The sequence below is a fragment of the Ictalurus punctatus genome, chromosome 11 (genome assembly GCF_001660625.3).
Source record: "Ictalurus punctatus breed USDA103 chromosome 11, Coco_2.0, whole genome shotgun sequence".
Lineage (NCBI taxonomy): Eukaryota > Metazoa > Chordata > Actinopteri > Siluriformes > Ictaluridae > Ictalurus > Ictalurus punctatus.
The window spans coordinates 9,300,527-9,317,213 of NC_030426.2; the positions used below are offsets into that span (position 1 = coordinate 9,300,527).

At 39.3% G+C, this 16,687-nt stretch overlaps 1 protein-coding gene across 2 annotated transcripts in view; it reads right to left on the reverse strand.

Moving 5' to 3' along the window:
- The window catches only part of grm4 (glutamate receptor, metabotropic 4), a 201,008-nt gene extending 185,428 nt beyond the window's left edge, over positions 1–15,580 (reverse strand). For both annotated transcript variants that reach the window (XM_017480467.3, XM_017480466.3), the window contains exon 1: positions 15,148–15,580. The gene's annotated coding sequence lies outside the window, so the exon portion shown is untranslated. The remainder of the gene's footprint in view (positions 1–15,147) is intronic.
- Between the last annotated feature and the right edge of the window lie 1,107 nt (positions 15,581–16,687).

A 16,687-nucleotide genomic window follows, 5' to 3' on the forward strand; every position in this document is an offset into this window, starting at 1 on the left:
TATATATATATATATATATATATATATATATGTAAAATTAAGGAAGTAATTGTAGTGTGCTTCAGTACAGATAGTGGGTGATCCAGGGTGCATTCCAGCTTCACAGTTCGTGATAGACTCCAGACTCACTGCAACCCTGACAAGGACAATGCTGTTACTGTAATTGAGTGACTGTATATAGTTGTTTGTGGAAAAGTAATATGGTTCTCATGGGGCACAACACACTGACTTCAATATAGTGAAGTCTAAATAGTAATTATATACCAAAAAAAATGTTGTGTTTGGGTTTTAAGGAACAAATGTTTGAATCTAGAGCATCTATAATCCATTTCCTCAGTCATAGTGAGAAACTATGGATCTGAAAGACCTCATTGTTTTGGTGACATCTGGATCATATTCAATATTCCTTCAATAGATTTGCTTTTATTCTTTAGTTTTTTTCTTCTCTAACTGAATGCAACAAGTACTGTCGATTGTGCATGCCAATGATAAATGTGGCAACTTTGCACAAAACACTAGGAAATTAAGTGCCTGTAGCCATTTTGGGATCTATGAAGAGGAAATCACACTGACTTGGCACACATGGGAGCATACAAACCCAAGTCACTGGCGAGCTACTGGAATTCATGGTGTTAAGTAGATTGAAATAATGTGGGGTTTTTTTGTGGATTAAGATGGTGCTTTCATTAATCTCAGAGCTCAACCTTCCCCCGCAACACAACAAGAGCATACCCTGCGGGAAAGACAATGAGAGAACACCCACATAGCACAGTCAAGAGCTGAGAGAGCTTTCAAACAGCCCTCATTTCTCACCGTACGCTTAGCATGGGCAAGTGTGTATGTATGTGTGTGTAAGTGTATGTGTTCACTGTAAAAAATGTACCTGTAAATTTACAGCAAAGTACTGGCAGCAGTGGTTCCAGCCATTTACCATAATTTTACGGTTTAGATAGCGTTTTTCTATTTTACAGCTGTCCCGTAAATTCACAGTAAAGTACTGGCAGCAATGGTTCCAGCCATTTACCATAGTTCTATATTTAAATACTGTTTTCCATTTTACAGCTGTACCGTAATTTCACAGTAAAGTACTTGGAACAATGGCTCCAGCTATAATTCTACAATGTAAAAACTGGTATACACTAAAACAAATATTATTTTTATGTACTAAATTGTCTGATGTAGGGATGTCATGAGAACCGATACTTCGGTACCAAGTCGGTACCAACATTCTTAAAACTTGACGGTACTTGTTTTTCTGCAGTATCGTTAGTACCGTTTTCAGCGAAAGTACCGAAGTTACCGAGGTTGCAATTCTTCCGGACCTGATGGGGGCAGCAAATACGCGCAAGTGTTTTAGTCGGTCCACAAGTGGTGAAGAAGAAGAGGAACACCTACAAGCACACGGGAAAAACTACAGAAGTTTAGCTTGGCTTAACAAGTTTAGCTCCACCCCGAATCATTGAGAGGAAAGCTAGTATCGGTTTCCGGTGTGCAACCGATGCTATCGTTCATTTCAAACAAAGCGAGGAAACACCTGGAATTTGGCGAAGCACCTGAAAGACGGTCCTATATTATGTTTGTTTGAATCAGCTGGCATTGTTGCCGTGAAACCAGCTAACGTTATGCTCCATGTAATTTTTGCAACAGCCAGTCATTTGTTAATGACTCTAATGCATTGCGATGTTATAAACTACCTCCAAATGGGCCACCATGCATCGCCATTCAGCCCGTGTCCTGTCAGCTAAATGTAGCCTAATGTCACTAATAATTATTCAAATGTTCACGCTTTTAATAAATCGTTTTGGCCTGCCACCATATCACTGAATTTAAACTAATGCTTGCATTCAGAGTATAAGGTGTGTGTGTGTGTGTGTGTGTGTGTGTGTGTGAGCGCGCGCATTTAGGAGTGCACCTCCGGAGACACATTGTCAGACACTGTTTGATAAGTAAAATACCCTCCCCCCTCTCCCTCTCTCTCTCCCTCTCTCTCTCTCGCTCCTTCTCTCTCCCCCTCTCGAGGATGTCCTTTGACTTTGGTATCGAGTATCGTGTACTTTTGGTGGTATCGGTACTGACTACTAGATTTTTGGTACCGTGACATCCCTAGTCTGATGTCTATTAACATCTCTAGTATATGTTGTATATATTGTATACAAACATATCAAACAGATTTTTCACTATGGAGAGATAATAAAGGAGAAATATATTATAGTACATCATTTGCCATTTATTAAACAGAGGTAAAAACATTAGACATTGTCAAACTGGCTGAAGCTGACTCAAACTGAATCTCAGCATAAATACAAACAGTAAGAAAAAAAAAGCTCAATTGAGCTTGCTTTAACCAACAAAAATCCTTCAAAGGATTGGTTCAAAAATTAAAATGATCTCATTATACACTAACCCTGATCTTTATTTAACAGAATGCAAACAAATATTTTTTTTAGAACTATATCCAAGATCTGTAGATGCACACCATGCAAATGAAATATTTTACTTACATATACTACTGGTCAAAAGTTTTAGAACACCTCCATTTTTCCAGTTTTTATTTAATTTTAAGCGGTTCAAGTCCAGTGAATAACCTGAAATGGTACAAAGGTAAGAAGTAAACTGCCAGAGGTTAAAGAAACCTTTTAGGTTACCAAAAACCGAAAAATAATGTACGTTTAAATGTACCTTTCATACAAAAAGGTATTTTTCAGGAAACAAGCAATTGAAAGCTGATGCTAAGAATTCCTACAAGTGTCCCAACTTTTGTTGATTACTTACAAACTCTGTCTGTATAAGCCTCTTAAGCATTATTTGGACAGTATTGTACTGCAGGAAGTAGCATATTGCTCTCATAATGGCAAGAAAAAGGCAATTAACAAAGGAAGACAGACACACTATTATAACCCTTAAAAGTGTAGGTTGTTCCTTTAGAGAAATTGAAAAGAAAGCCATGGTGTCAGTGAGTACACCATCAAAAGGCACTTGGAAACTGGAGGACACTCTGACAGGAAGAGATCTGGCAGACCCAAAGCCACAACAGAATCAGAAGACAAGTTTCTGAGAGTCAACAGCTTGCGTGATTGTACCAGCATTTTATCACAGGACAAAAGCTTCAAGCACAGCTTAACACTGGTCAAAGTAAGCAAGTCTCAGTTTCAACTGTGAAGTGAAGACCTTGAGCTGCAGGTTTGATAGGTCGAGTGGCAGTAAGAAAGCCATTGCTAAGATGGCAAAATAAGAAAAAGGGGCTTGCCTGGGCAATGAAGCACCGCCAGTGGACTACTGAAGACTGGAAGTAGGTCTTATGGACCAATGAATCAAATGAAATCTTCAGTTCATCACGCAGGGTTTTTGTATGCAGTCGAGCAGGTGAAAGGAATCTCAATCATGGAGGAGGGAGCGTGATGGTCTGGGGATCTTTTGCTTGATCCAGAGTCGGCCACTTGCACTGAGTGCGTGGCACCCTGAACCAAAACTGCTACCACAGCATTTTGCAGCACCATGCCATACCCTCTGGTATATGCCTAATTGGTCAGGGGTTCATCCAACAGCAAGATAATGACCCAAAACATACCTCCAGGCTATGTCAGAACTACCTTAGAAGAAAAAAACAAGACTGTAGCCTTCGAATCATGGAATAGTACAGTCTCCAGACTTAAACCCCATCGAGCTGGTTTGGGATGAACTGGACAGAAGGGTGAAAGCAAAGCAACCTACAAGTGCAACACATTTGTGGGACCTTCTACAACAGTGATGGGAAGAACTTTTCTAAAAAATTTGCTTTCCATTGTAGAAACAATGCCACAATTGTGTATGGCTGTTATATCTGCAAAAGGTGGCTACTGTGAGTCAAAAAATTTTATTAAATTTTGTTAAACCAAACAATTCCATGACTTCTTTATCTCCAACTGTTTTTGTTCTATGCTTAAATTTCAGAGTACACTGAAACATTAAACTGCATACATTTCAATAAAAACTGGAAAAATGGAGGTGTTCTAAAACTTTTGACCAGTAGTGAAAATCACAATAGTGCAATCGATTTACTTGTATTATATGCATTCTACAGAGCCTAGATTTCCCTATTTTAAAAATCTGCATTTGTGTTCTGATGAAGTAAGTCATACACACCTTGGATGGCATGAGGGTAAGTAAATAATAAGAGAAACTTCATTTTTGAAGCTACAGTGCCCTCCAGTAATATTGGTACCCTTGGTAAACATGAGCAAAGAAGGCTGTGACAAATTGGGGGGCGGCTCCAAGATAGCAAAGCAATTTTGAGGGCTTCATCGACTCATTAGCCAATTTATCTCCACCACATATTAAACATGAGGGATTTGGAGCATGTGAATTGCCAGTAGAGACAAAACCGTATTTTAGATACGAATCATCAAATTTTCAGTTCAAAGCGGTTTTCTTTTTCCCCTTTTTCTCGTCAGCAGCAGTCTCTGCATTGTCGCCGTCATTTGGTCTTTTCTTACCTCCTCCACTAAAGAAAATTTCAGGCGATGTTTCACTCTCATTAATATTAGCTGAACCTGAAAGTGTGGAACCAGTGTTTTCTGAAAGTGTGCCTATGTAAATTTGGATAGTGGCTCTTAAAGGGGAAACACACAATAAATAATGCATTAGCATCGCATATAGCACAGATATATATATATATATATCACGTTTTTGCAACCTGGTAGCAACTCTTCCACGGCCCAGTACTGGGTCGCGACCCGGTAGTTGGGGACCCTTGCTGCAGAGAAATGAATGTACTTCTTTTTACAGCACCAGGCCGTATTTTCAAGAACAAACAGGTTTATTAGATGCTGTAAATTTACGGTATGTGCTTAATTTATGGATCATTAGCTGTAAATGTACAGAAGCAAACTGTTTATTGATGTAACAGCATTGTACTGTATAAAATTGCCTGTATTTTTACAGTAATTTTTTAGTGTTTCTAATGTCCTTTGGAAATTGGACATTTTGCCTTTATTACTAGACGTTGTGTGACATGCATGGCTGCGCACCAAAATCAATAAAGATAGGTCATATAATGAAACAGAATGAAGTCAAGTTACTCACAGAGATGCTTTAGCCTGTAATGGGATAGATTGGCTCAATGTAAGATTCTTCATTTTCTGTGGAGATAGCTTCCTTTACAATAAATGTGTTAGATGTGTGTGGGGGCTGTACAGCAGATTGTACCAGCAGTGTAACATCAAAGACTATTGCAATGATATGGAAATGAGAATGCGCATTATGTGTAACCGCGTTTTCTCCTTTCACTGAATCAAAACATGTCATGCTCTGCTGTACCAGAACACCTGTGGAACATGCTCAGGTGTAACAACAGCTGTGCTTTCAGCCCATGTTCACCTCCAGTGCTGAGACTCCCACAGCGCGTGACTGACACACTTCTGGAAAAGATCAGAGAGCAGCCCACGAGCCAAGCTTCTGCACAGCTTCAGATAAAGAACGAGAGAGCTGCCTGGTGAGGAACAATGAAATGATGCCTTCTGGATGCACCAAAATTCCCTGTGTACTGTTCGGAAATAGCAGCATGGAAATTTGGTGTGTTTCTTTACAGGGAAAGTGTGGCAGGGGCAGTTCTTTTTTTTTCATGGAGAGGGTATAAAGGTATAAACAGGCTGGCATTTTTAAGCTAACTTGAGAAGCCTTGTCAAGTTTGTGTAAAGTGATATGTGATATATGACTTAAAGCATATCTGTAATAAGTAAAACTACAACCCAGGATTCTGAAAGAGCTATTTGCTGTAGGGCTTTTACCTGTCAATTCTCTATTTTAAGAGAATATACTTATACTTTCCCCATTAAACCAGACAGGATACTGTAAATAGAATTACTAAATAAAGTTTATCATTATTACAAACATATGAGCATTACTAAAGATACCAAAACCTATTAAAGCATTTTAATAGGAGTTATTTTTCCTCCAAGTTATCTAGCCTTTTGCAGATTCGGCCATGGTGAATAAGTCCCAGACTGTACCCTTCATAAAACATTTTGTCATCCTTTTTTTTTTTGTCAAAACCTTCTTCATTCTGGCACGCTTTAAATATTATTCTGTTACACTTTTTGTTGACATTAGGATTCTCTTTATTACCTGTTGTGGCATTGCTATGCTGTTTTAACCATTTGGGTTTGGCTGCTTGGAAGCTCGACAAAGTAAGATTAACTTTGTTGTCTTTTCTGATCTAGGTCTTCAATGGATTTTTTTAATTATTTCCTTATTTATTCCACAAAACTGTAGGGTCTTGGCTTTCCAGTGTACTCGTGTAAATATTATTTTTCAAAATTGGGTTAATCAAACAAAAATACAGCTTGCCTGTTTCTGAGAAAGCTGTATAGTTGTCTACCCCACATCTTTCCCTGTAATGTATTGGCTTCTGTCTGTGCCTCCTGAACATTTCCTATATGAGCTGGCCTGTGCTTTCAAAAGTCGCTTGTGTAAACTTAAGCTCCTATCATTTAATTTTTATGAAAAGTGAATGAATGAAAGTGGTACCTAGAAGTGGGGGAGGAAATTGGTGTGGGCTTCCCAAGGACTGCCCCTAAGATGGTGGAAAATACCTCTAAGCAGGACTCCCAAGCCAGCATGTCATCAGATAAATGAAAACTTGTGATGTCTTCTCACAACCCAAGCAAGTGCACACATATGCACAGGCACACACACACACACACACACACACTGTGCAGTACAGAGAAGATGGAAGGCTTCATTAAATCCCTGCAGTTTTTTTTTTGCCTTGCAGAACTATGACAATTAACATCCCTCACCATGCTGCCCACAGAGTTCTGTGCACTCTCTCCCTGTGTTGAAGCCCATGCATTATTAATTGGAACTCTCTTGGTAAATAATTACATCTCATTATCAAATACTGAAAGCATGGTCCTCTGTTTCTCTATAACAAGCCAACAAGTTGGCCCATTTCGCATGGTTAGAGCCACTTGAATTAAACATTCTACTGTCCAACCACAGCCCAGTTAGCTCAATCTGAGGCAGAAAGAAGAAGGCCAAATATCGTCACTCTCATTCCTTCCCCTGCTACTTCTGTTCGGTACAATAATGGTGGGTTCCCAAGATCTCCCTCTCCCACACCACAGCCCATAAGTATCTGATTCACTGCATTCATATGAACAAAGGGAAAGTACAGAAACCGTGTTATGCATTTGTTATCACCAAATTCATGGATAAATCATGGTCAGTCTGTTACTTTTGGATGAATGAGTATTTCAGCTTTGAAGGTAAAGTAGTTTCATATATAACAGTCTTAGAAATGCACTTGTAGGGCAGTGCTGTAACATTGAAATCTGGATATTTTAACTGCAATGGTAATAGCAAATCGTAATCTTAATAGCAAAGTTGTCACACCATTTCATTTTTTGCTGCCACTGAATGCATGCTGCAGCATGACAGTGCAAGCGTAGAGTAACTAACATTATAACTGGTGTGATTTGTTAAATGTTAGTCATCTTTCCCAAACTTTATGTATTTCAAGGTAGGATGGCAAGATGTTTGCTCTCCTTGCCCTTACTGAAGCTAAGAGTGTCTCAAATGCTGTGGAAATACTGCTGGCTATTCATGATCTTCCTCTGGTCTCAGACAGCTACAGTGAGGAGTTCAGCCATAGAGGCCGCTGGGAAGAAGAATGTGAGCTCCTTCGAAATATTGCATCAACAGGAATAGATCAGGGTCGGAAAAAAATGCTGATCAGTCCAAAGAGGTCCATGTGAATTTACAACTTTGGAATGCAGAATACAGATGCTAACAGCAGGCAAATGCAAGAGCTGTTAGATGGAATGCAAAAGTGCAATGAAGTGCAGAGATCAGGATGCTTAATAGACTACTGCCACTTCGCATACAGAGACAGAAACTGATGTACTTTCAGTGGCTTCCTCTCATTCTCTAAGCTTAAGATGCACTTTGGTGGAGAGGTTCATAGCCCGTCACCGGCGCATCTCATCTGAGTATAATGTTGGAGTGCGACTCAGTAGCAGTGGTGAATGCACTGCAGACTGATATTATGGCTGCCCTAGTAAAACTGAAGTTAGATATTCCACCTGACACAGCTGACTCAATGCTGAGATAATGTAGTGGGTATAGACATCTTACGGGCATCACTAACCATACAATGAGAAGCATAACAGTAGATCACTGGTATTGTTAACACAAACGAGCAGGCAAGTTGGGTGGCCTGGAACAAACACTGTGTGCCACCTGTCACTGTTACATGGCAGGTCTCTGGTAGTACTACTATAATGATCTAATGATCATTACCCTCTTCTGCAGTTTACACAGCCTGATCATGCAGCCAACACTACTATTGCACTTACTGAATGCTGGAAATGTCTGGCCCCCACCAAATGAACCTGAACAGGACTTAATGAACTTGTCATGGTAGTCGTCAATTTGTTCGCCTTAGTTTCTCACTCAAGATACGGACTAAACATATCTAACCACCACATTATTCCTGTGGAGCTGGGTTTCACAAACTGGTACATAGATGGCTAGATAGTGGATGGATGGTGTTAAGGAGCAAAACACAGTGTTGATGTCGCCGCACAACAAAAACAGTTCCGTTTGTGTCAGCTCAGAGCATGACCACGCTTCCAGGGCATGATTCAAGTGCTGAGGCATCTCAGCATTGCATCTGAAAATACTTAGTCACTTAGTTCAGTGGTTTTCAAAGTGGAGGGTGCGGCCCCCTTCGGGGCCGCCAGGGGGCCTCAACAATTTGGTGTGAAAAATAAATTCTCACTCTCAGACAACCACACACACAATCAATTCCTAATATAATGTAATGTAAAGATGTAAGATGTAATTATTAATTTAAAAAAAGGGGGATATATTCAGAAGTCTGTATTTTTAATGTGTATTAAAGACATATTGCAAAAGGGGTGCCTCGGTCAAATGTTAATGCCATTTGGGGGGCCTTGCCCTGGAAAAGTTTGGGAACCCCTGACTTAGTTTACTGTCAACAATCTCCAAACACAAAGGTCTGCTCATAAATGAGCAGGATGCCAACAGGCATACTGATTAGGAAATATAAAATGTAATGCAGTGTAGTCCTTTTTTTTTTTTTATAGCAAATCACTATAGAGCCCCTACGATGTAAGGATCAATGCATACTTCTTTTTCTGGACAATTGGCTGCTGAGTGAATAGCTCCTACAGCAGGTGTTGAGCAAGTCAAATGTCCTGATCAGGCATGTGTAAGCACAAGGACGAAAAGGCAATCCCAAAAAGAGTCACTTGATTCCTTCACAGATTGTTCCAAGGCTTGACTTGCATGCCATATGAGCCTTCCTGATAGATCACAGTGCTGTCTCAATTATGGATGCAATTTTGAAATTGCAAGTGGCTACACATTTCCCATAAACAGACTTTCTATGTCTGGATGGGATGTTGTTATTTGCAACTCAAGTACTAAACTGGGTATGTTGTGCCATCTGCCATTTTGATGTCGACTGAATGCTCAGTGCCTGTCAACCATATAACAAAGGCAGGTGCAACTAGTAGCATGCACGCAAGTCGAGGTATTTGTCCAGCACATGTTTTTCTCAGCAAAGAGGTAAATTGTAATGACAGATGCCTCCCAGCAAATCTGGAGGAGTAAGTGAAAAAAAACATTAAGGTAAATGAAAAGTAGAAACACAATGTCAACATATTAACGTCCTAGAAATTAAATCTGTGTGACTAGTGTAGCAACATTTTCAGGAACCCCTAAGAGGGTCATGCATATTAGTATGGACCAACAACACCATGGTAGTGTTTTACATCAACCATTAAGAAAGCACAAAATCACAAGCAATGGTGAATTTGGGTAGGCAATCTCTGGAAGTGGAAAGATGAGCACCAGTCTTAAGTGCTGCTTATCTATTGGGCTAAATCAATCATGGTTCAAACTTGGTTTCTTTCAGTATTCTTAGGTTTTCTGCTGATGTCAGTAGAAAAGAAAAAAATAGATGTCCAAATAATATTTTTATACAGTTCAATGACATAGAGAATTTTTTTGTATTTTGTCAACTAATGGACCATAGTAAATAATACACATTTCTGAGAAAAACAACATCAAGACTGTCTGTGATTTTACCTGCAAAGACAGAAGAACTATAGAAAGAAGACTTGGACAACCAATTAGCTAATTTGTGGCTCTGTTATGCTGTAGGAACATTTGAACTCTTTTTACCAGTAGCCAAAAAATTTAATTTATGCCTGTTTTGTTAAGTCGTTTTCCATTCTGCCGGCGGAATGTACTGGTTAAAAGGGTTAATGATATAGTTCATGTTCACTTGCCCCATAAAAAGAGAAGAGTCACTACACATCAGTACAGATATTCTGACTGCTCACCTTCACCTGCTCAGTGCTCAATCCTGTGGTAAAAATTTCTGTCTCAATGGGAGTGGTCTCTTCAAGGATGACAACTCTTCCCACAGTGGTTTACTGAATTGTTTGATGAGTATGAAAGATATGTAAATCTAACGATGTCCTGTGTCATACTGAGAGAATATCTTTTGGGGGAAAAATACTGCTAATCCCTCCGTACAATTCCAGACACTTGCAGAATCTATGCCAAGGTGCACTGAAGCTGGCGCCCGTGGTGGTCCAACACCTTTGTATAAAATTGCCCATTGGTGTATATAAATATAATATATATGAAGCAAGACAATGATAATGCACACACTCTGATGTGAGTGGGGAGTTAGGGCCATGCAAGTTTGGCTTTAAGTGCTGAACAGCTCATGTCATGACGCTAGTGGGATTGCTAAATGTGCTCATTTCACACTCCGTTTAACAGGAGGCACTCTTGGGGGTGCATACAGATCGCAGTGACGAAGGGAATTTCTCAGCATGTGTTAGGATCAGCCCAAGAGGAAATCAGAATAGACCAGCTCCCCACTGGCAAGAAGGCTTCTTTAGAATGTATAATTATTCTAGACTCCACAGAAACTTTTATTAAACTTTTCAGTTGTTCGTTCCCTTATCAGCCTAGGATCCTCTTATCAGCTGTGAATGAATTACCATGAACCAGAACTTATTCTGCTTCAACATATTGGAAGATATTTTTTAATCTGTGTTGAGAAAGAAGATTCTGGGCAGGCATAAGCACATACATTTGTTACTGCCTTACTGTTGGTAGAATATCATTCCTTTGAAAACCATTCTGTTAACATTCTGCTCGCACTTTTGCAATCTGCTATTCCTCAGTGTTGGTGAAAACATGATAACAAATAGACAATCACAACCTTTTGAAGTGAAGTGAATGATGAATATTCCCATATTCACACTCTGATCAGTTCCCTGTTATGTTGTTGCAGGACCATCTGACTAAAATCTATTTATCATAACTGAGGTTTTCCAAATATGCTCTTGTTTTGCATGCACATTCTGAATCAAACACACACTGCAATTTTACAAACAAAAATCAGCGATGAGAGGAGAAAGAAGGTGGTTTTGAGAACTGTTTTACACTCTGGTGCCTATGTAGATCCAGGCCTAATGAGTTGGCTCAGGCTGGATAACTGTCCCTCCGTTAGCTATGACTCTAAAATGAGCCAAGGCTTATGAAGAAAGCCAGACCAGTGAGTCCTTTATTTCTTTCAAGATACCCAGCCTCCTTTGTGGGAGAAGTCTACTGACTCTGAGCTGTGAGAAAAAAGCACACAGAGAATTGCTGACGGAGGTAGGGACAGTGGTAGGTCCATGCTCTCACCCAGTGCCTGAGCTGTTTGGCCAGACCCACCACTGAGCAGATGGTCTTGGCTAGAGGGAAAATGAGGAGATGGGCTAGAGTGGAGGCACGCTGTTTCACTAGAAATATCCCATTACACACACTGTGGTAGAACTCTAATGTAGAGAAATGTAAAATAAAAGATATTGTGCAATGGACAGAAAGATGCAGCATCAGCAGAGATTTTAGAGTGTGTTTGGAGGGCGGGTAGGAGTGGGGGTAGTGTGTATATGTGTGTGGGTGGTTATATTAAAGATAGCACACAGTAGAGAAGATATGGACTTAATAAATCTATGTCCAGTGTGATTCTATACATCCTTGTGGGTCTAAAGAATATATTAGTGCTACATCGATGCTCCATGCACAGGCCTCCGCTGTGTACATGCCAAAGGGTCTCATTTGATAATGTGGACAGAAAATCTATATGTGCGAGCCTCAGATACAAGGCTAAATGAAATCTAAATTTGGGTTTATGCTTAGTCAGTCAGTTCAGATAATTAAGCTGTGATAGGAGAGGAGCTTCTCCTCTTGCCATGGAGGTTTTTGATCTTTTTTCTTTTCCTGCTGACAACAAACTCTCCAGTGTGCTTGGAAGGTACACCAGTATGAATTTTGATCTAGTCTACCTTATAGATAACTAGCACACTATCTCAATTATGCTGAATTGAATTGATATTTGAAAGTCACCCAGAGTCTAGCAGTGTCTGCTTTATTTCAAAGAAAAGACTCCCTCAAGCATTCTAATGTCATGGAACGTATTTTATACCATGCACAGTAAAACTAAATACATAATAATTCCTAATCCAAGTATTGAAGCCATTCTGTCTAACCATCAACATCTTCATGAAAACAGAAGAACTCAATACCCCCCACGACCAACACCAAATGAGAGCAAACTTCCATAGAAGAGTTTCCCAGCCAATCCATCACCTTAGAGCAGTGTGGTAAATAGAAAGCATTTTTACCATCTGGCCACTGTTGAGTTGATGGAGTACAGTAACTGTTGTCAGTAATCAATAATAAATGTCAAACGTGTAGAGTGTATATGTATTAAGAATACAGAGCAAGCCAACATTCCATCCATGCAGCTAAGTTGCTTTCAGAACATCTAAATTATGCATATAATGATTGCATATGTAGGAAAATCCTTCAAGATAAGTAAGCATGCAGAAGGATGCTATTCTATATGTGGTGAACACAGCTAATCTAATTTGCTTTCGCCATCTGTTTGGTTCTCACCTCTCCAAGCCAGTAGACAGTGTGATCTGTGCATAAGAGTGACAAATCAGAGTAAAATAAACACTGTTTATAAAGAGCAGGTGCTCTGAGAAAATAACCATTATAGCTAAATGTTGACTTTTTTCAGGCCAGCTATGAACACAATACTCTGTGATTAACCTCAATCATAAACCCCTTTCATAAAAACAGCTGCTGTAGATATAAAGAACAAAGTGAAGCAGCCTGGCCCCAACAACACAATGGTGAGATAATACACAGCTGTAGGATGTTGATAGCAGCACTTGCCCAAAAGTCCTAGAGAGTGATACTCCCAGAAGCATAAATAAATCAATAAATAAATTTTAAAGCCACTGCATGCTATAAGTATAATGTTGTGGACCACGAAAAAGACACTCTGTGCAACAATTCCAACCAAGTCCATTTGCATGCACATCTGCAAAACTGAAATGCGTCTTTGAGACTTCGGAATTTATCATTTTTTTAACATTTACTGTTTTTTTCAACTTTTCAATTTCCACTTCTTGTAATTTGTCATATTCACCATTTTAAAGCATAACAATTATCTTCATTTCATATGCAGAACAAAACACAAATTAAGACTGAACACAACAAATCACAGTCCAGATGAGCTTAAGCTGTTGAGGATCTGGCAACAAAACTTAGCAAGGGAACTTAAAGCAACTTAAAGTCAGTGATGGCTAAAGCCTGCAATTTCAGTAAATTGGTATTTATTTATATATATATATATATATATATATATATATATATATATATATATATATATATATATATATATATATATATATATATATATATATTTTTTAGAAATGGTTAAACAATACAGCAGTATGGTTTGGCAATGCAAAAATAAAAGTATATAATATTTTGTATGGCAGCTTTATTGTTTATATTGCTTGGTACTAAGACATGGAATGTCTTGGTCTTGCCATCAGGGCCATTTCTAGCTATAAATGGTATAAGGATTCGCTTAGGGCCCCTGGACCACCATAGAAAGAGGTTTATGTATCAGGCAGTACCAGAGGGTCCCTTGTCATGTGAACAGAATAGAAACGCCAATTTAGGTATCTAAATAAAGTAACTAACATCAGAACATGAAACATGCGACAACAAAAAAGTAAACAAAACAGGATGAGAAAAACGCTGAAATTATATTTCCAGTTAATGGAATTAATGCTAATTAACTGGATTTAGTCAGTTTGTCTTTGTGTTTAATGGATAACCTAGCCACTAATCTAGATAGGTAGTCTCTAGAGTGTATTGAAGAAGTGTTGGGCTAACACACTAGCTTGTTATTACTATTAATAGATAAAATAATCAGGGGGGTGGGGGGCCCTGAACAAGTTATCGCTTAAGGCCACCAAATGCTCAGACGAAACTGCCCCACTTGCCTGGCTATACACACAAAAATGCAAAGCTCAGGACCTGATTTCTATTCATAAAATATTGGTAATGTCAACACTCTCCGTAAATGATTACATTAAATGTACAATAGTATGCTCTAATAATTATATTTTAAAGCCCTAATAATAAAGAATATAATAAAGATTGATTGTCTGTGATGATAGTTTTTAATATTTGTTTAAAAATGTAGATTTCAACACTACATGCCAAGATCAAGATGAGATTTATTGTTATGTTTTAATGGTGCTGACCAATTTCATGGCAAAGCTCACGACTTTAACTGTATTCAGATATAGTAGTTATAATGGCACATAGACCTGTTGGAATAAAATTAGGGGACAACACTTAAACCAGATAGATAGACATACAGATAGACAGACAGATAGATAGATAGATAGATAGATAGATAGATAGATAGATAGATAGATAGATAGATAGATAGATAGATATGCAGCAAGCAATCTCTTAATAAAGCAGATAATCCTCCATGTTTATTTGTAATACTCGTCAGTTTAACACGATTCTCATGCAGTACTGTGCAGAAACCCAACCTGTTATTGATTGCTGCTTTTCTCTATGTTTTCATAGGCATCAATCTTAATTTTTTTTTTTACCTGTGGGAAATCTCACATATATTTACACAAATCCAGGCCAAGGTTTGTCTCGGATTTTTTCGGATTTCAAAGTCACTTATTGATTTTTTTATTCCACTGAATCAGTGTGTGAATTTCAGAGTTGACCCATTTCCCCACTCACCGTTCTGTCCGGTGCTGCTGGATGCTTTACTGCGTGCTGCTTACAAGACTTCCCGCATCATCTTTTCAGACTCGGACCAAAGCGGAATGTTTGATGTCTTGTTAATCTGATGCTGTTGCAGCTTGTTCCTGTTCGACGAACTCCATCACGCACGCTCGTGCAATTTCAAAAAGAAACCCCCCACCTCGGGATCCTGTCTAGAAAAAAAAGAGAAGAAGAAGCAAAAAAAAGAAGCTGTTGCGCTGTCCAGCCGAAGTGGTGCTGAAACGGTCTCGAGCCGCGAGCACTTTCCATTTTCTCCACGGTCCGTTCACTGAGTCATGACTAACGGTGGCTGATCTACAATGTAGAGAAGGCGGCGGTCCGTACCTGAGGCGCGTCAGTAAGCCAGGCTTCGTGAGCGATGCACCAGTGGAGCGCGCGCACTCGCGCTGCTGAAGTGGGCGGGGCTAGCGGATCTACGCGGCGGCGCTTTCGACGCCCACGGGCTCTGTTTGATAATCAACGCGAGGCTGCAAATTGCTGAAGTAATTTGTTCCATTTACTTTGGGAGAGCATTATACGGGCTCAGATTACAGCCTGGCATATTCCTTATATATGGCATATTCCATATACCTGCCATAGTACCATTCCTTATTTTGTAATCGTGCAGGCGACTGGTATTTATGGTAGGGAAAAAAAAAAAAAAAAAAAAAACATCGCCGTCTGACATATTCCAAATGAGTACCTGCTTTTCAGTGTCTTCAGTTTAAATAACAAAGGAAGCACAGTTTATAAGGCTAGTGATTAATTAATCAGATGCACGAGCCTCTCGATTAAAAAGATTCAATTAAACGAGCTGTGCATATTATAACAAAGGCCTATTATATGGTTCATGTAGGCAAAATTACCCTGACAGCATGGTAAAGCCGTTTTCACAGTATTTCAAAAATAAGTTCAAAATGGCTTTTAAAATAGCATAAACAGCATACACCGGCCCATTCCCGCTTGCCAAAGTCACTCAGATCCTAACGCTTTCCCATTTTTCCTGCTTCCAACACATCAATTTTGAGAACTGACTGTTCACTTGCTACCTAATATAGCCCACCGCTTGACAGGTGCCACTGTAACGAGATCAATGTTGTTCACTTCACCGGTCAGTGGTAATGGCTGATCGGTGCATATTCCAGAACACACACGTATTATGCTGTGAGTAGTGCCTAACTCGTATGCATGTGTGCTGTAATATGTCAATATAGTGACCCCTGCTGGTGCTAAAGCTGCACATGCAGGGGATTCAGTGACGGGCCTGGTAGGAATGCTGAGTGAAAAGCTCAAATGTTGTCAAAACTATTAACAAATGTACGTCTGTTTAGGCTTTCTTTTCTCACAAACATTACAATATGACGGTCTAATCTATTTCTAGCCTCACCGTAACTCACACTATCTCATTATGCCTTTTAAAAACACAGGTTCCTATCCCTGGTTCTGGAGTACAGCCCCCCAACACACACACACATTTTAGTGTTTTCCCTGCTCTAAGACATCTAATTCAACAAAT